Source organism: Peromyscus maniculatus, chromosome 3 (genome assembly GCF_049852395.1).
Source record: "Peromyscus maniculatus bairdii isolate BWxNUB_F1_BW_parent chromosome 3, HU_Pman_BW_mat_3.1, whole genome shotgun sequence".
In the NCBI taxonomy this organism is placed as follows: Eukaryota; Metazoa; Chordata; class Mammalia; order Rodentia; family Cricetidae; genus Peromyscus; species Peromyscus maniculatus.
In genome coordinates, this window is record NC_134854.1 from 65,397,199 (window position 1) to 65,417,199 (window position 20,001).

The 20,001-nt window shown below is 45.0% G+C and overlaps 1 protein-coding gene, 6 non-coding genes and 1 pseudogene across 7 annotated transcripts in view; 5 read left to right on the top strand and 3 right to left on the bottom strand.

Moving 5' to 3' along the window:
- Znf746 (zinc finger protein 746) overlaps positions 1-20,001 on the bottom strand; it is a 279,080-nt gene that overhangs the window by 204,654 nt on the left and 54,425 nt on the right. The window lies entirely within an intron of this gene.
- Positions 1,338-1,409, top strand: Trnac-gca (transfer RNA cysteine (anticodon GCA)). Its single transcript has one exon. It is a non-coding gene; the product is annotated as a tRNA-Cys (tRNA).
- Positions 2,683-2,754, top strand: Trnac-gca (transfer RNA cysteine (anticodon GCA)). Its single transcript has one exon. It is a non-coding gene; the product is annotated as a tRNA-Cys (tRNA).
- On the bottom strand, positions 7,594-7,665 carry Trnac-gca (transfer RNA cysteine (anticodon GCA)). Its single transcript has one exon. It is a non-coding gene; the product is annotated as a tRNA-Cys (tRNA).
- Trnac-gca (transfer RNA cysteine (anticodon GCA)) lies at positions 8,567-8,638 on the bottom strand. Its single transcript has one exon. It is a non-coding gene; the product is annotated as a tRNA-Cys (tRNA).
- Positions 13,082-13,153, top strand: Trnac-gca (transfer RNA cysteine (anticodon GCA)). Its single transcript has one exon. It is a non-coding gene; the product is annotated as a tRNA-Cys (tRNA).
- Trnac-gca (transfer RNA cysteine (anticodon GCA)) lies at positions 14,009-14,080 on the top strand. The gene has a single exon. It is a non-coding gene; the product is annotated as a tRNA-Cys (tRNA).
- Positions 14,627-15,209, top strand: LOC121827949 (histone H3.3A-like; annotated as a pseudogene).

The following is a 20,001-nucleotide window of genomic DNA, read 5'->3' on the forward strand; positions in this document are numbered from 1 at the left end:
CTCTCTCTCTCTCTCTCTCTCTCTCTCTCTCTCTCTCTCTCTCTCTCTCTTTTTTTTGAGGAACAAAGGGTTTATTTTAACTTACAGTTGTAGGCCATCATGAAGTTAAGTCAAGGCAGGAAATGGAGGCAGAAATTGAAGCTCAGGCCATGGAAGAACACAGCTTACTAGTTTGTGCCCCATGTCTTGCTCAGTCTGCTTTCTTATATCCAGGACCCCCCGGCCAAGAATAGCACTACCCACAGTGGGAGAGGCCCTTTACATCAATTGTCGGTCATGAAAGTGCTCCATAGGCCTGCCCACAGTCCAATCTGATAGAGACATTTTCTCAGTCATGTCTTCTCTTAAAGCTTATAAAAATTTGATCTGTGTGTTACAACCCAACTAACCACAGCATTTAGGCACCTTTTAAGGGACAATGGGGAGGAAAGGATCTTCCAAAGAAGGGGAAATAGAGAATAGTCATATGGAGAGATAAAGGGGAAATCAAAATAGCATCATTTAACTAGGGAGGAAGATGAGAGACAAGGACAAGAAAAGGGATATGGGAAGCGACATTAACAATGGTCTTTTAAAAACTGTACAGAAACCAGCTATTTTAGAAGCCTCCTGAAATATATGCATATAGGAAAGGAAATTAAATGCCAGTAAGTAAAACATCCAGAGCCAGAAATCAATTATATCATGTAGAATTGCTGGTCAAAGGGGTTCCATGAAACCCTCCACACACACACAAAAAAAAATCATTACCAGCTATTCCCAAGACTATTATTGGTTATTCTCCACAACGAGGCGGTAAGGCCCTATTGCTGAGGACAAAATATGTTTCTTTAAAATATTATCATTAGTCCTTGGAGAATTTCATACAATGTATTATGATATATTCACCCTCAACTCCTTTACTTAACTCCTTGTCCCAGATCCATCCTACATCTACACCCCTAGGTTTATGTCCTCAAATGTGTGCTATCCATATGCTTCTGGGTGTGGGGTCATCCACTGGAACATCAGTGACTTACCAGGAGCCATGCCTTAGAGAAAACTATTTTCCCTCCTCCAGAAGCTATGAATCGCTTAAGATCCAACCCTTTGAGCTTGGCCTCTCCAGATTGGTATGGAGGATGAGCTGAATGCAGGTTTCCAGGCGTTACTGCTTCTTCTCAGCTCTGAACTAGGATAGGCTGGTGCTGGTCATGAGGAGGTGGCACACAGGTGTGCAGTTGGCTCAGGACTGGGCCTCACAGTAGAAAGCAGATGACAGCAGAGTACTAGCAAGTACACGTCAGGAAGTGAACACACAGGTTCAGAGATGTTTATTAGATATACATGAAGCAGATGGGGGCATAGCTCAGGGGTAGAGCATTTGACTGCAGATCAAGAGGTCCCCGGTTCAAATCCGGGTGCCCCCTTCCTAGTGTCTCTTTTAGATACAAGAGACCAAATCTGAAGTATTGGTGAACACAGAGCTGACTAATGCACTGTGTTCCCTGTGCTCTGTATTCTGCTCAGGCCTGGTCCCTGTTCTCTTCTCTGAGAGAAGCTATACAGGACTCATTGTGAGAACCATCCAGGTCACACTCATGTTGTGACACATGTGGCCCTCCAAGGTTGTCTATGGCTCTGTCAGTGCAGGAAGTCAGCATAGAGGAGTTCTAGGAAGATGAGAGCAGGATTCTCGCTCTTGCAACTTTCCATAGTCAGTTCCTCAGGAATTCACTCCTGACCCCCAGATGGGACAGTCCTTACATGCTGTTTCCCTAGCCTATGCTTTGGCTCCTGATACTTCTGAGGAAAGACTTGGATCCATGAATTTGTCTCCTATTGTCTTGGCCACTTAAGGAAAATTGAGTGTAAACTTAAGGATAACACCACAGTCAAGTGTCCTTCCAGGACCAAAGCTAATGTCTTTAGCACACATGAGATAATGGACTCATTGTGAGACCCACCCAGGTGACACTCATGTTGTGACACACGCTGGCCTCCAAGGCTCTGTATGGCTCAGTCAGTGCAGGAATTCAGCATAGAGGAGTCCTAGGAAGATGAGAGTGTGATTCTTCCTCTGGCAACTTCCATAGTCAGTCCCTCAGGAAGTCACTCCTGAGCTCCGAGAAGGGAAACGCTTTACATGCCGTTCCTGTCTCCTAGCCTGTGCTTTCACTCCTGCTACTTCTGAGGAAAGACTAGGATCCATGAATTTGTCTCCTATTTAGACTAAGACTCTGAGGAAAAGGGGAATGGCTGACCTCACATTGTGTCCTCAGCATGGCTGTAGTGACTAGAACATAGGAAACTCCATGGGTGTTTGTTGAGTGAATAAATGATGGAGGGAAGTAAAGGACACTCTCCTGATATCTTTGAGTACAGATAAAGTTGTCTCTGGGCAAAAGGTTTGAACCATTGAAAATCCAGACCCATCAGCTCTTGTCTTGGCCACATAAAGAAAACTGAGTGTGAACTTAAGGAAAACACCACAGTTAAGTGCCCTTTCCAGGACCACATGAGAGAAAGAACATTGAGATGGGCTGACTAAGGTTGGAGAGAAGGGTGGAGGGCAGACTTTAATAGAAAAATCTTGCCAGGTCAAGATCATTAGGAGGAACCAGTAGATCGTGAACATGTAGGAACCTGGGTGTGGTGCCAAGGTTGAAGAGATGCTAATGAGAGGTTACCTTACCTATAAATGGGGGTATAGCTCAGGGGTAGAGCATTTGACTGCAGATCAAGAGGTCCCTGGTTCAAATCCAGGTGCCCCCTTGCTTAAATTTCATTTTGGTTATTAATTCACCATATGCACGGTGAGGAGGACTTCAGTGAAGCTAAGAGGTCTCCATTTGTTGAGGTTTATTGAATAAACTCCAGAGCCTCCCACTCTGGGTGGCATAATACCGAATAATTTGGTGCCCTATAAGAGGATGACTTATCCTCTTAACAGAACCCTCACCCAAGGGCTCAAACACTCGTGACTGAATCCACACTCTACCCCCATTACCACAGTGACCAGAAACAGAAAATGATAGAAGGACAAATACAAGAAAATTTGCATCAAGGGAGATATGGACTTCCATCAGATTTGGTAAGTACTGGGCACAATGGATGAAAAATGAACTCAAAAGCAAATGTCAAAGAAATCTAAGACCAAAGGGAAGATCGTAAAAACCTGGGCTACAAGGAGTAGGTGATGCTTACAGGACAAGAAATCCCCATGGCAGTAACCTCTCAACAGCACTCCTTGACACCAGGAGACAATAAGAAACATGGTTGGGGCTCCAGCACACCTCTGACCAACAACTCGGAGGGAGGTATCCCTGCCCGGAACTGGATGTTTTATTTGGCAATCTATAGCTTCTCAGATGAGCATAATCCCCTGTGTGGAGCAATTCCAATTAAACTCTGGTGTCCCAGAGACCCCCATGACAATACAGGCTGTTGCCGTTGCTCTCAGACATTCACCAGAACTTGCTGACAAAACTCTGTAGCTGAAGACACCACACAGAATATTCACAGCACTTGGGAGACCAAGTTGGAAGCTTCTTCCCTGTTGGCTAGCTTTGGTCCAGCTGGAAAGTGCTTTGCCAGTGATTTATGACCTTGTATGTGTGCATACTCACCTCATTAGCACCATATCTCTGCACTGCCTTACTCAAGGATGCTCTGTGACTTCTCACCTCCAGTGCCCGAGGCAACCTTTCTCTCCACTAATGAAAATCAGCATTTGAGAGAGATGGGGCCTTTTTAAACTTCCTACATCAGTGATTGTGTGTATGTATTTGTCTCTGTGTGTGCATGTATGGTGTGTTTGTACATCAGTGCATGTGTATGCCATGGAGTAGGTGAGGAGGACAGAGAAAAGCCTGAGGTGTCACACTTCACCCTCGGTTTTATTTGAAGTGGAGTCCATCTTATTACTACAAACTAGGCTGCCCACCCCAGGCTAACAGGCCGTGAGCTTCAGGAAGGAATCTCCTGCCTCCATCTCCCTCTTTCCTTAGGAGTGCTTGGAGTACATACATATAACCCCCCATCTTGTTCCATATAGGATATACATGTGTGGGCATGTATCCAAACTGAGATTCTCAGGCTTGTGCAGCAATAGCCAATGCCTGCTGAGCCATCTCACTAGACAGCGCTGTGGGAATTTGATTTTTATTTTCATTTTTTGTTTTTTACAATCTTGGTCACTTGGCAGAATTAGCTGAGAGCTCCCCACAGTGCTGGGTTGTCATCTTCCTTCTGTGTCTTCAGCAAAGGCTGGAGGCTGTGGAGCTGTCCGTGGTACCTCCTGATGCTCCCGAGCCGTCAGGTCTGCAGCAGATACACCTGGCCCTGCAGCAAATGCTGTACGTAAAAAGTTTGAATCTTTGAGGGTAACTTTGCTTTGTGGAGTGAAACTTAAATGCTGAAGCATTGTTGCCACAGTGCAGATCCTGACCAGTTAGAGGAGGTGCCAGTCAACAGCCACCACTGGATGCCCACCAGGCCAACATGCACCCTGGAATGCAGGAGGCTGTGTGCTTCACCCCACAGCCTGGGATCCGCATTCCCCAGCTCTGGAGAATCAACTGGAGTTCTCCAGTGTAGACAGAAGGCAGCACACTCCTGACCCTGTGTTTAGTCATTTCCCCTGCCCACTGCTGTGCCGGCTTCCACAGATGGTTCGAGAACCAGATACTGGTTCTTTCTACTGAAACTGCCATGGACTAGGACTAGAGAACTCACTGTTTTGCAAATATAAATGAAGACTTGGTCACCTGAAAAATTGGGTCCAAAAGTACACACTCAGCCAGCTGGCAGACACCTTACACTGCTCAGCAAGCAGATGGGTGGTGACACATCCCTGCCCTCTGTGGGGTGAATCCGAAACATCTGAGTCTTCTCCCCACACTCTGTGTGAAGTAGAGGGAATCCTGGTAGGCTACAGTGACCAGGATGAGGGAGAAGGTCATCTGTGTTCTGGTTTCTGAGGCTATAAGTAGAGTCACCTTGTCACGTATCACTGGGAACTTTTAATCCTTGGAGAGAGGATTCGGAGGCTGAGGAGGAGAGTAAGAAAAAATAAAGGAATGTAGGAGAAATGTCCACCAAGAAGAGACAAAACTGAAGGGAGGAAAAGGGAGACAGGACTGAAGGGCTGGATGCTGGAGCCAGGGCTCAATGCTCACAAACACATGTTGCTCTTGCAGAGGACCCAGGTGTGATTCCTGGCACCCACTTGTCAGCTCACAACAGTGTCTAACTCCAGCTCCAGGAGGTCTCACATGCTCTCTGTGCTGCTTGGGCACCAGGCAGCCATGTGTAGTACAGACACACATGCAGGAAAAATAGCCATATATACAAAATGAAGAAATAGATGAAGGACATGTTGGGGCTGCACAGTATGGAGAGTGGGACCCACTGACCCGCTGACTCTGCATCAGAACTCCTGGACAGCCTCTGATTCAGGACATCCCTCCACAGTGTAAGGGGATGGAGCCACTAATGAAGAACTTCTGAAATAGACACAGGTCATTAACCATCGATGGGACCTCACTTATGGTTGACATCTGATGCTCCCAAAGACACTGACAGCGTCCTGGGAGGGACAGTGTTGTGGGTGACTAGTAAGCAGACACTAATGAGAGATGCCAATTTTAGGCTTTCAAATGAAGGGAAACAGCAATAGGAAGCAGCTGCATTTGAACTCAGAACCTTAGCCTGCTGTCAGACATTCTATTATAGGTTGTACTCCCGTGCATTCAGAGAGTTTTCTTGGTATTTCACCTTGTTTGCCATGCCTGTGCATCCTATGATACAGGTACATTTTATTAAAGCACACTCCATGCCCTAGAGGCCCCTCAGTCATCTCACAGTTTCTTTTCCACCATGAATCATAATGGGAATTCCTATAATAAGCCAGAGACTCTGCCTTCTCCTCGGTCAGTACCTGATGGGTGTGGGGAGCAGGTGTGGGAATCAGAGCTTGTCAACAGAGCTACCACAAGAAACGTGTTGTGTCCTAATCACTTTATCCCATTTTTCAAAAGCCACGGTCACAATGCAGGTCAGTCAGTGGTGCATTTTTGGACGACAGGGCTTCCGCAGGACACTTGTATCCCATCTAAGAGAATTTCCTATGTAGCACTTTAGCCAAATCAGTCTTCACACGGATAAACAAGCCACACAGCCAAGGAGTATGTAACTAGAAGATGCAGGGTTTTCTTCCTACCGTGAACTGATTTAGTCAAGGGCTCCTATAATGGAGACATCAGCTTCACTTTTTCCAACAGCAAAGTCTATCTGCCATTGCCTCTGAATTCTCTTCATAACCAGTCAGTCCTCATGGCCACTCAAACACTTCTCATAGAATCTGTGGCAAAGGCAGCCTGTCACAAATGCTCACACAGTCATCACTTCACTATGAAATATCCTCCAGCTCTGTAAGTTCAACTCTATATTTTTATGCCTTTGGGTCACCAGGACAGCCATTCCACCCATGCTCAAGTATTCCCTCACCATCTTCCCAGCAGTGAGCACCCTGCAGGACCTGTGCTTTGGAATCAAACAAGACAACCCAGTGGACGTTGGGTGACATCCTAATGCTGCCAGACTTACAAAAGGAACACTTCACCTTCCTAATCAGAGAGCACTACTCTGCTGGCATCTCTTCAACACCTGACAGGAGTGAGTTAGTGACTAAAAAGTTCAGAAACCTCCGCTGATGTCCTGACCCTCCTAGAGTCTTTGCCCACAGGCAGTGTTTGTGCAGGCTGGCACAGCCTCAGATTCTGACCCTCCTCCACCCCATCTCAGCCTGCCAGGAGAGTCTTGAATGCAGAATGCAGTCTGTCACTCGATGGGCAGCTCTGGACCACACTGAGACCATCACTCATTTAGAGGAGACACTGGAGGAGCGTATGTTCTAGCCTCATTTCTGCTGCTGTGATAAAATGATAAAATGCCCAGGCAAGAGGCAAGTGAGGGAAAGGGTTGGTGTTAGCTCTCAATTTCAGGACACAGTTCCTTATTTCAGGGAAGTCAAGGCAGCAGGAACTTGAAGCTGTTAGTCACATCACATCTATCACTAACAGCAGAGAAAAATAAGTGCACACATGCTTGTTAGTGCTGAGCACACTTTCTACACTCACACAATCTAGGATCCCTGCCTAGAGAACAGTGCTATGTCTTCATACATCAATTGACTTAATCATCAAGACAATCCCCAACTGACAGGAACACAGGCCAACCTGATCTAGACACTGTGTTCTGCATTGAGACTTTATTTCCATGTGATTATACACTGTGTCAAATGGACTATTAAAACTTACTGTCCCTGTGAGGTTGAAGGAAAGAATACAGATGGGAAAAACAAGAAGGTAGAGAGGACTCAGCAAAGGTCAGAGTTCAGCTGTGTGCATTGTACTAAGGCACTTTGTGGGTTCCAGCCTTTGGGCCAGTGGGTGATTATAGTGTCACTGAGAATGCAACCCACAGAAGTAAATGGGCATACAAGCATTGCTTCTAGAAACTTCAGCTAATGAAGACTTTCTAAGTCCATGTCCATGGGTGGCCTCCCTAAGATGAACCTAGTAAGTCATTAACCAGATTCCAACATAAATAAGGGGGCACCTGGATTTGAACCAGGGACCTTTTGATCTGCAGTCAAATGCTCTACCCCTGAGCTATACCCCCACTGGTACCAGTGTACCCAGTTAATAAATTTCATCTGTGTGGTAACATGGTTTGACTATAAAGTTAAATTACAGATCCTCTCAGACCTACTTTCCAGAAGCAGCCAGACCTGACTGGTGAGATGCCTTCTCAGCTCTGCAGCTTTCCAGGCCCATCCTTCATCAGTACCATCAGCCAAGGAAATGGAGAGGAGCAGGAGGAAATGCAGACCTGAGCCCATTTCACACTGCTGTCCCGGGGTAGCTCCTGAGCTGGACAAGTGCCTTCCACCTGGGCTCCCAGACTCCCCTCCCCTCCTTCCCTGAAGACAGAATGGCTGCCTCTCAGAGGCTCTCACAGTGCCCTAACCTGCACCATCAGCAGCAACACTGCAGGATCCCTCTCTCCTGGTACAGCAGCTGAGCCAGGCTTTAGCCTTTGAGGATGAAGCAAGTGAGCAGTGGGCTCTGGAAGGGGAAGAAGCTCACATGGGAAATGGCCGCCCTCCACAAACAGCCTGGTTCTGGGATTTGTCTCCTTAGTTCTGACCACATGTTCACCAGACAACCATGGAGGAAGATAATTTATTGTTTGGCTTTCCTTTCTGGTTCCTGGACACTGGTTGTCTTTATGGCTGCTGTGCCTGGAAAATTTTGAAGAACAGTCCTTGCCTTCTCTTTAAAACCCAACAACAGAACCAGAGGTATTGATATATGCAGAAAGTGAGGAGACATAATAAGAATGTGTGAGACATGGAGCTTATAGGAAGAGATGGGAGGTAGCCATCCATCCACATGATAGGCTGCTCTGTAGCTCCCAGCTCTGCTGAGGACCATTAGTGAGGACCATAAACAGAAAAGACATAGAACTGAGTGTGTGTGATAACTCCATAGGTAAAAATATAAAGAAATAAACTTACGGTAGGGGGCACCTGGATTTGAACCAGGGACCTCTTGATCTGCAGTCAAATGCTCTACCCCTGAGCTATACCCCCTCCCTGCCAGACATGTTTAATAAGTGCCTTTCACGTTCATAGTCACACTCAACATTCCTTCAGTGTATACTTTCTACTTGGTAAGACTAACACTGCTGCTTCTATAAACTCAGCCCATAGAGGTCCCTCTCCAGTCCCCAGTGACTCCAATTCTTCGCCCTATTGTCATGTCAATAACACACACACACACACACACACACACACACACACACACACACACACACACACACACACACACAGCCTGTAGGAACAGCATAGCTGGAGACAGAGAGACATAAGCTACTATGAAGGACTTCAGATTTATATGTCTGTTTCCTTCAGTTATACACAAGTCCTCAGTGTGAAGGGACTCTGCCTAACTTCCTTGGGGAACAGTGGGGTACCTGCATGTGAAAACATCTCTCCAGCCCATGGATGATGTGAGTGTTGCCCCTGAGGGTAGCTGCTGGGTAGATGGTGAAGACATCTCTTCAGGCCTGAGTGGGTCATCAAGGACCTCTGACAGCAGAGCAGGAGGACACAGAAGGTCAGGAATTCTGAAGCTTTGGCCTCTGCCCTGGCCTTCAGATCAATCACCACTGCACACACTCATTGTCATATGTTTACATCAACATATATGGCACAATTCAATTACTTTGAAAATTCATTATTATTGTAAAAGATTATTAAGAAAAAAAAACACAACACTCCTCTGAATTCTTTTCTTATTGCTCCTGTCACCCAAAGGGAGCCATTCTCCAAAGGTTTCCCTGTCTCTTCTAGTCTTTCCTGTGCACTTATGTAAAATGCATACAGCATGGCAGGTCTGATTTAATCAGGTCTGGACAACAGTAACTAACTGACTTGTAGAAGAAGATTATAACTTTCATGTCTTCTTCCATTCTCACTTTCCCATTACATTCATGTGCCAACCTTTAGGTGGATGACCTTCTCTGTTTTTATCATGATGACTTGTCAACACTATGTATGGTGGATGTGCATCATTCTAAACAAGATGAAGATATTGGGTAGAACTTTTGATTTTCCTGAAGTTAATGGTAGTCTTATGTTTAAGCTGTTTTGTTTTCTTTAAATATCTCCATCTGCCACAAACCCTGAGTCCTCCATGAAATACTTTCCAGAATAATATTCCATGCATGGAAACATTTCTACTGTCTAATGAACATTTCTTCTTTCTGTTTTCCAGGAGTGACCTGGCTCCTGATCCTTTTGTTCTGGTTGTCCCCAAAAGCCTGCTGCATGGTCAAGGCCCTGTGACTTCCTTCACCATGACATTCTTCTTTTCCACCATCTCTTCTGTGTGGAAATGTCTCTTTCCCAGATTTTGATCTTGGATGTTTCTTAACAAAAATGACACTCCTTCTTTTGGGAGATGAACCCCTCATGTGAGTTGTGAATGGATGTAAAATTTATAGCCTTTGTATGTCTGATAAGGCATATAATTCTTCCCACACACTATACCAATAATCTGTATATTTAATTTAAATATTTTTCATAAAATTATGTGGTGGTTTGAATGAGACCAACCACCAGAAGTTCATATATTTGAATGTTTGGTCCCCATTTGGTGGACTGTTTAGGAGGATTAGGAGGTGTGGCCTTGTTGGAGGAGATGTGTCACTGGGAGGGGACTTTGTGGTTTCAAAATCCCATATCAGGTCAGTCTTACTCTCTGCCCCCTGCTTGTGGATCAGATGTAAACTGTCAGTTAACTGCTCCAGTGCCTTGCTTGTCTGCCTGCTACCATGCTTCCCACCATGATGATCTAACCTCATGCTATTGTAAGCAATCCCCCCATTAAATGCTTTCTTTATAAGTTGCCTTCATCATTGTGTTCCTTCATAGCACTAGAACAGTATAATAACTATATATGTAACACTATAGTAACAGAATAGTAAGTGAGAAATTGATATCAGGGCCTGAGTTATTGCTATGACAGACCTGTCCATGCTGCTTGTTTGAGGAATATGGAAGATGTTGGGACTTTGGATTAGAAAAGCAGTTGAATAGTGTAAGTGGAGTTTATGGGCCATGCTAATAGTAACTAAGAAAACAGTAATGCTCAGAGAAATGTGGCTGTGGTTTTCCAGCTCAAAAGACTGCAGAGGGGAAGAATACTAAAATTCTTATGATAGATTGACAAATAATGTGGCCACCTTTTGCTCTTGACTAGAAATCTGCCAGAGCCTAAAGTGAAGAGTTTTGGACTAATGTTGTCAGAGGTGATTCCAAGACAGCCTGGTGTTGACTGTGTCCCGTGGTTCTTACTGATCCTCTTCTGCAGATCTAAAGTGAAAAGGAGCAGAAGTTGCAAAATAAAATACAAATGGATGACACTGGTTCCTTGGAGCCATCCTCCACCTTTGCCTCTTAAAACTATTCTACCTCTTCTTCACTGTAGAACCCTGTGATTTGAATAGAGGGGGTTGATGAAGGCATCCCATTTAGGACTGAGTGCTCCAAAGTCTGTCACTCTCTGTCCAGTGTGGGTCTCTGTGTTCATTTCCATCTATTGCAAGGAGAAGCTTCTCTGATGTGGACTGAGCAAAGCACTGATCTATGGGAATAGCAGAATGTCATTAGGAGTCATTTTATTGCTATGTTCCTTTAGCAAAAAAAAAAAAAAAAAAAAAAAATACTAGTGAATTTCCTCCAAGGGCCCGTGCCCCAGCTAGTCTCAGGTTCAAGGCCATTGTAGCAGTGTCAGATGTGGGTTCCATCTCATGGAGCGGGCCTTGAACTCAATTTTTTAAAAGTTGTGGTTGTGCTGGGTGGTGGTGGTAAACACCTTTAGTCACAGCACTCTGGAGGCAGAAGCAGGGGGATCTCTGAGTTCAAAGCCAGCCTGATCTAAAGAGTGAGTTCCAGGATTGCCAGAACTCCAGAGAAACCCTGTCTCAAAAAACTAATAAAAATAATAATAATAAATTCAAACTTGTGATTACTCCCGTAACACTCATGTCACTATTGAACCAAGATGTCTTGTAGGCAGATGAATGTTTTAGGTAACAGGGTTTGTATCTGGGTGATATTGATGATTACCTTTCTCCTCTGGTAATTAGTGGAGTGCCTTCATGCACCATGAATGCTTGTCAACATGGATGAGGAAGCTGAGCATCACTTTAACTTCTCCATGTTTTACAAGGTAAGTAAGTGCTGTCTTCAGAGAACCAGACTCCCTCAAGATCAAGCTGTACTACTCTTGGATATCTACCCAAAGGACTCTCTATCTACTGAAGAGATACTTGCCCATCCATTTTCATTGCTGCTCTCTTCATAATAACCAGAAATTGGAAACACCCTTGATATTCATCAACTGATGAGTGAATAACAAAAATGTGGTACATTTATATAATGTAATTATTCAGCCATTTAAAAAACAAAGTTTTGAAATTTTCAGGAAAATGAATGGAGTTAGAAACAATCATCCTAAGTGAGGTCCAATAACCCCAAAGACAATGTTTTCTCTTATGTGAAGGCAAGCTTTTAAACAATTGATCTGTGAGTTACAACCCAAATAACCACAGAGGTTAGGTACCTATTAGTGAACCATGTTGTGGGAGAGGATCTACCAAGGAAGGGAAATAGAATAAGTACTATTCAGATATAAGGGTAAATTAGAAGATTTAATAGGGAGAGGGATGGGAGAGAAGGGAAAGAGAAGGACTATGGGGAGGGACATCTAACACCGGTCTTCTGACAACTTACATAGAAGTCTACTACAATAGAAGATTCCTAAAATACATACCTATATCAAATGAATTTAAATGCCACCAAGTAAAACCCCCAGTGCCAGGAATGGGTTTTATCTTATTGAATTGGTGGCCACAAGTGTTCCATGAAGCGCCCAAACAGCACTATTTATTCGCAAGTCTATTAGTTGTTCTCCACAAACTAATGGTAAGACCTTATTGCTGAGGAAAAAATATTTTCCTTTGAAAATATTTTCATTAAATTTTGAGAATTTCATACAATGTATTTTGATTATATTCACCTTCAACGCCTTCTTTTAACTCCTACTCACAGATCCATCCCACCTCACACCCCCAGATTTGTGTTCTCCCATTTGTGCTATCTACAAGCTTCTAGTGTGGGGCCATCCACTGGAATATCATTGACATACCATGAGTTACACCTTTAGAGAAAACTATTTTATATTCCTCAAGAGCTATCAATTACTTTACACCCAACCCTGAGCTTGGCTTCTCCAGGTGGGTGTGGAGGATGAGCTGAATGCAAACGTCCAGCCATTAGTGCTTCTGTCTCAGCTGTGAACTAGGATAGGCTGGTGCTGGTCATGAGGAGGTGGCACACAGGTGTGCATTTGACTCAGGGCTGGGCCTCACAGGAGAAAGCAGATGATAGCAGAGTACTAGCAAGTACACATGTCAGGGAGTGAACACACAGGTTCAAAGATGTTTATTAGATATACATAAAGCAGATGGGGGCATAGCTCAGGGGTAGAGCATTTGACTGCAGATCAAGAGGTCCCTGGTTCAAATCCGGGTGCCCCCTTCCTAGTGTCTCTTTTAGATACAAGAGACCAAATCTGAAGTATTGGTGAACACTGAGGTATTGGTGAACACTGAGGTGACTAATGTTCCCCGTGTGCTCTGTATTTATCTCAGTCTTGGTCCCTGTTCTCCTCTCTGAGAGAGGCTAGTACAGGACTCATTGTGAGAATCATCCAGGTGACACTCATGTTGTGACACACGCTGGCCCTCAAGGCTCTGTAATGCTCAGTCCTTGAGGAAGTTGGAATAGAGTCCCTCTTGAGACCACAGAAGGGACACTCCTTACATGCTACTCCCCCTTGCCTGTGCTTTGGCTCCTGATACTTCTGAGGAAAGACTTGGATCCATGAATTTGTCTCCTATTTAAACTAAGATTCTGAGGAAAAGGGGAATGGCTGACCCCACTTTGTGTACTCAGCATGGCTGTAGTGACTAGAACATAGGAAGCTCCATGGGTGTTTGTTGAGTGAATGAATGATGAAGGGAAGTAAAGGGCACCCTCCTGATATCTTTGAGTACAGATAAAGTTCTCTTTGGCAAAAGGTTTGACCATTGAATCCCAGAACCATCAGCTCTGGTCTTGGCCACTTAAGGAAAATTGAGTGTAAACTTAAGGAAAACACCACAGTCAAGTGTCAGTTTCAGGACCAAAGGTGATGTCTTTGACAAATATGAGACAATGGACATTGAGATGGGCTGACTAAGGTTGGAGAGAAGGGTGGAGGGCAGACTTTAATAGAAAAATCTTGCCAGGTCAAGATCATTAGGAGGAACCAGTAGATCGTGAACATGTAGGAACCTGGGTGTGGTGCCAAGGTTGGAGAGATGCTAATGAGAGGTTACCTTACCTATAAGTGGGGGTATAGCTCAGGGGTAGGGCATTTGACTGCAGATCAAGAGGTCCCTGGTTCAAATCCAAGTGCCCCCTTGCTTAAATTTGATTTTGATTATTAATTTACCATATGCACCTTGAGAAGGACCTCAGTAAGGCTAAGAGATCTCCATTAGTTGAGGTTTATTGAATGAACTCCAGAGCCTCCCTCTCTAGGTAGCATAATACAGAATAATTTGGTGCCCTATAAGAGGATGACTTAGCCTCTTAACAGAACCCTCACCCAAGGGCCCAAACACTCGTGACTGAATCCACACTCTATCCCGATTACCACGATGACCAGAAACAGAAAATGATGGAAGGACAAATACAAGAAAATTTGCCATCAAAGAAGATATGGACTTCCATCAGATTTGGTAAGTACTGGGCACAATGGATGAAAAAATGAACTCAGTAGCAAATGTCAAAGAAATCTAAGAACAAAGGGAAGATCTTAAAAACCTGGGCTACAAGGAGCAGGTGATGCTTACAGGACAAGAAATCCCCATGACAGTGACCTCTCAACAGCACTCCTTGACACGAGGAGACAATAAGAAACATGGATGCGCAGAGCTCCAGCCGAAGGAGAAGGGGGGTAAGTAAGGAGGTGCCCATACCATGGCTCCTACAAAGCAGACTGCCCGCAAATCCAAGGGTGACAAAGCACCCAGGAAACAACTGGCTACTAAAGCCGCTCGCAAGAGTGCGCCCTCTACTGGAGAGGTGAAGAAACCTCATCGTTACATCCTGGTACCATGGCACTCTGTGAAATCAGACATTATCAGAAGTCCACTGAACTTCTTCTATTCGCCAGCTCCCCTTCCAGCGTCTGGTGCGAGAAATTGCTCAGGACTTCAAAACAGATCTGCGCTTCCAGAGTGCAGCTATTGGTGCTTTGCAGGAGGCAAGTGAGGCCTATCTGGTTGGCCTTTTTGAAGATACCAACCTGTGTGCTATCCATGCCAAACGTGTAACAATTATGCCAAAAGATATCCGGCTAGCACGCCGCATACACGAAGAACGTGCTTAAGAGTCCACTATGAGGGGAAACATTTCATTCTCAAAAATTTTTTTCCTCTTCTTCCTGTTATCAGTAGTTCTGAATGATAGATATTTTTTCCATGGGGTCAAAAGGTACCTAAGTATATGATTGCGAGTGGAAAAATAGGACACAGAAATCAGGTATTGGCAGTTTTTCCATTTTCATTTGTGTGTGAATTTTTAGTATAAATGTAAGATGTAAAGCATTAATACAAGCAAAATGTTTCAGTGAACATATTTCAACAGTTCAACTTTATAACAATTATAAATTAACTTAAAATTTTCTGGACAATGCCAGCATTTGGATTTTGTAAAACAAGTAAATTTCTTATTGACAGCAACTAAATGGTGTTTGTAGCATTTTTATCATACAGTAGATCCCATCCATTCACTATACTTTTCTAACTGAGTTGTCCTACATGCAAGTACATGTTTTTAATGTTGTCTGTCTTCTGTATTGTTCCTTTAAGTTTGCTATTAAAATACATTAAACTAAAAAAAAAAAAGAAAAAAACAAAGAAAGAAACATGGTTGGGGCTCCAGCACACCTCTGACCAACAACTCAAAGGGAGGTATCCCTGCCTGGAACTGGATGTTTTATTTGGTACTCTATAGCTTCTCAGATGAGCATAATCCCCTGTGTGGGGCAATTCCAGTAACACTCTGGTGTCCCAGAGGCCCCCAGGACAATAAAGGCTATTGTCATTGCTCTCAGACACTCACCAGAACTTAGTGACAAAACCCTATTGCTGAAGACACCACATACAGCACATGCGGGACCAAGTTGGTTCTGACCAGGAAGCTTCCTCCCTGTTGGCTAGCTTTGTTCCAGCTGGAAAGTGCTTTGCCAGTGACTTATGACCTTGTACCTGTGCATACTCACCTCATTAGCACCATATCTCTGCACTGCCTCACCCAAGGATGCTCTGTGACTTCTCACCTCCAGTGCCCAAGGCAACCTGTCTCACCACTAATGAAAATCAGTATTCAAGAGAGATGGGGACATTGTAAACTTCCTACATCAGTGATTGTGTGTGTGTATTTGTCTGTGTGTGTGCATGTATGGTGTGTTTGTACATCAGTGCATGTGTGTGCCATGGAGTAGGTGAGGAGGTCAGAGGAAAGCCTGAGGTGTCACACTTCACCCTGGTTTTATTTGAAGTGGAGTCCATCTCATTACTACAAACTAGGCTGCCCACCCCAGGCTAACAGGCCGTGAGCTTCAGGAAGGACTCTCCTGCTTCCATCTGCCATCTTTCACTAGGAGTGCTTGGATTACACACATGTGACCCCCCATCTTTTTCCATATAGGATATACATATGTGGGCATGTATCCAAACTGAGATTCTCAGGCGTGTGCAGAAAGAGACAATGCCTGCTGAGCCATCTCACTAGACAGCGCTGTGGGAATTTGATTTTCATTTTCATTTTTTGTTTTATACAATCTTGGTCACTTGGCAGAATTAGCTGAGGCCGCTGCACAGTGCTGGGTAGTCATCTTCCTTCTGTGTCTTCAGCAAAGGCTGGAGGCTGTGGAGCTGTCCGTGGTACTTCCTGATGCTCCAGAGCTGTCAGGTCTGTGGCAGCTACACCTGGCGTTGCAGCAAATGCTGTATGTAAAAAGTTTGAATCTAGCTGGGCAGTGGTAGCGCACACCTTTACTCCCAGCACTCGGGAGGCAGAGGCAGGCGGATCTCTGTGAGTTCGAGGCCAGCCTGGGCTACCAAGTGAGTTCCAGGAAAGGTGCAAAGCTACACAGAGAAACCCTGTCTCGAAAAACCAAAAAAAAAAAAAAAAAAAAAAAGTTTGAATCTTTCAGGGTAACTCTGCTTTGTGGAGTGAAACTTAAATGCTGAAGCTTTGTTGCCAGGGCACAGATCCTGACCAGTTAGAAGAGATGCCAGTCAATGGCCACCACTGAATGCCCACAAGGCCAACATGCACCCTGGAATGCAGGAGGCTGTGTGCTTCACCCCACAGCCTGGGATCCACATTCCCCAGCTCTGGAGAATCATCTGGAGTTCTCCAGCGTAGACAGAAGGCAGCCCACTCCTGACCCCTATGTTTAGTCATTTCCCCTGCCCACTGCTGTGCCGGCTTCCACAGATGGTTCGAGAACCAGATACTGGTTCTTTCTACTGAAACCGCCATGGACGAGGACTAGAGAACTCACTCTCTGTCTTGCAAATATAAATGAAGACTTGGTGACCTGGAAATGTGGGACCCAAGGTGCACACTCAGCCAGCTGGCAGACACCTTACACTGCTCAGCAAGCAGATGGGTGGTGACACATCCCTGCCCTCTGTGGGGTGAATCCCAAACATCTGAGTCTTCCCACACTCTGTGTGAAGTAGAGGGAATCCTGGTAGGCTACAGTGACCAGGATGAGGGAGAAGGTCGCCTTTGTTCTGGTTTCTGAGGCTATAAGTAGAGTCACTTTGTCACATATCACTGGGAACTTTTAGTCCTTGGACAGAGGACTCGTAGGCTGAGGAGGAGAGTAAGAAAAAAGGAACCAGCGTAGCAGAAATGCCCACCAAGAAGAGAGAAAACTGTAGGAAGGAAAAGGGAGACAGGGATGAAGGGCTGGATGCTGGAGCCAGGGCTCATTGCTTACAAACACATGTTGCTCTTGCAGAGGACCCAGGTGTGATTCCTGGCACCCACTTGACAGCTCACAACAGTGTCTAACTCCAGCTCCAGGAGGTCTGACATGCTCTCTGTGCTGCTTGGGCACCAGGTAGCCATGTGTACTACAGACACACATGCAGGAACAACAGCCATATACACAAAATTAAGAAAAAGCTGAAGGACATGTCGGGGCTGCACAGTATGGAGAGTGGGACCCACTGACCCGCTGACTCTGTATCAGAACTCCTGGACAGCCTCTGATTCAGGACATCCCTCCACAGTGTGAGGGTATGGAACCACTAATGAAGAACTTCTGAAATAGACACGGGTCATTAACCATCGATGGGACCTCACTTATGGTTGACATCTGATGTTCCCAAAGACACTGACGGCGTCCTGGGAGGGACAGTGTTGTGGGTGACTAGTAAGGAGACACTAATGAGAGATGCCAATTTTAGGCTTTCAAATGAAGGGAAACAGAATAGGAAGCACCTGGGTTTGAACTCAGAACCTTAGCCTGCTGTCAAACATTCTATTATGGGTTGTACTCCGGTGGACGGAGAGAGTTTTCTTGGTATTTCACCTTGTTTGCCATGCCTGTGCATCCCATAATATAGGTACATTTTATTAAAGCACACTCAGTAGTCCCCCAGAGGCCCCTCAATTACCTCACAGTTTCTTTTCCACCATGAATCATAATGTGAATTCCTATAATAAGCCAGAGGCTCTGCCTTCTCCTCAGTCCAGTACCTGATGGGTGTGGGGAGCAGGTGTGGGAATCAGAGCTTGTCAACAGAGCTACCACAAGAAACGTGTTGTGTCCTAATCATTTTATCCCATTTTTCAAAAGCCACGGTCACAATGCAGGTCAGTCAGTAGTGCATTTTTGGACGACAGGGCTTCCGCAGGACACTCGTTTCACATCTAAGAGAATTTCCTATGTAGTACTTTAGCCAAATCAGTCTTCACACGGATAAACAAGCCACACAGCCAAGGAGTATGTAACTGGAAGGTGCAGGGTTTTCTTCCTACTGTGAGCTGATTTAGTCAAGGGCTCCTATAATGGAGACATTTCAGCTTCACTTTTTCCAACAGCAAAGTCTATCTACCATTGCCTCTGAATTCTCTTCATAACCAGTCAGTCCTCATGGCCACTCAAACACTTCTCATAGAATCTGTGGCAAAGGCAGCCTGTCATAAATCGCTCACACAGTCATCACTTCCTATGAAATATCCTCCAGCTCTGTAAGTTCAACTCTATATTTTTATGCCTTTGGGTCATCAGGACAGCCATTCCTCCCATGCTCAAGTATTCCCTCACCATCTTCCCAGCAGTGAGCACCCTGCAGGGCCTGTGCTTTGGAATCAAACAAGACAACCCAGTGGACATTTGGGTGACATCCTAATGCTGCCAGACTTACAAACGGAACACTTCACCTTCCTAATCAGAGAGCACTACTCTGCGGGCATCTCTTCAACACCTGACAGGAGTGAGTTAGTGACTACAAAGTTCAGAAACCTCTGCTGATGTCCTGTCCCTCCTAGAGTCTTTGCCCACAGGCAGTGTTTGTGCAGGCTGGCACAGCCTCAGATTCTGACCCTCCCCGACCCCATCTCAGCCTGTCAGTAGAGTCCTGGAATGCAGAATGCAGTCCATCACTCGATGGGCAGCTATGGACCACACTGAGACCATCACTCATTAAGAGGGGACACTGGAGAGGGTATGTTCTAGCCTCATTTCTGCTGCTGTGATAAAATGCCCAGGCAAGAGGCAAGTGAGGGAAAGGGTTGGTGTTAGCTCTCAATTTCAGGACACAGTCCCTTATTTCAGGGGAGTCAAGGCAGCAGGGACTTTAAGCTGTTAGTTACATCACATCTACCTTTAACAGCAGAGAAAATAAGTGCACACATGCTTGTTAGTGCAGAGTACACTTTCTACACCCACACAATCCAAGATCCCTGCCTAGGGAAAACTGCTGTGTCTTCATACATCAATCCCATGACTTAATCATCAAGACAATCCCCAACATCAAGGAACACAGGTCAAACTGATCTAGACACTGTGTTCTGCATTGAGATTTTATTTCCATGTGATTATACACTGTGTCAAATGGACTATTAAAACTTACTGTCCCTGTGAAGTTGAAGGAAAGAATACAGATGGGGAAAAACAAGAAGGTAGAGAGGACTCAGCAAAGGTCAGAGGTCAGCTGTGTGCATTGTACTAAGGCACTTTGTGGGTTCCAGACTTTGGGCCAGTGGGTGATTATAGTGTCACTGAGAATGCAACCCACAGAAGTAAATGG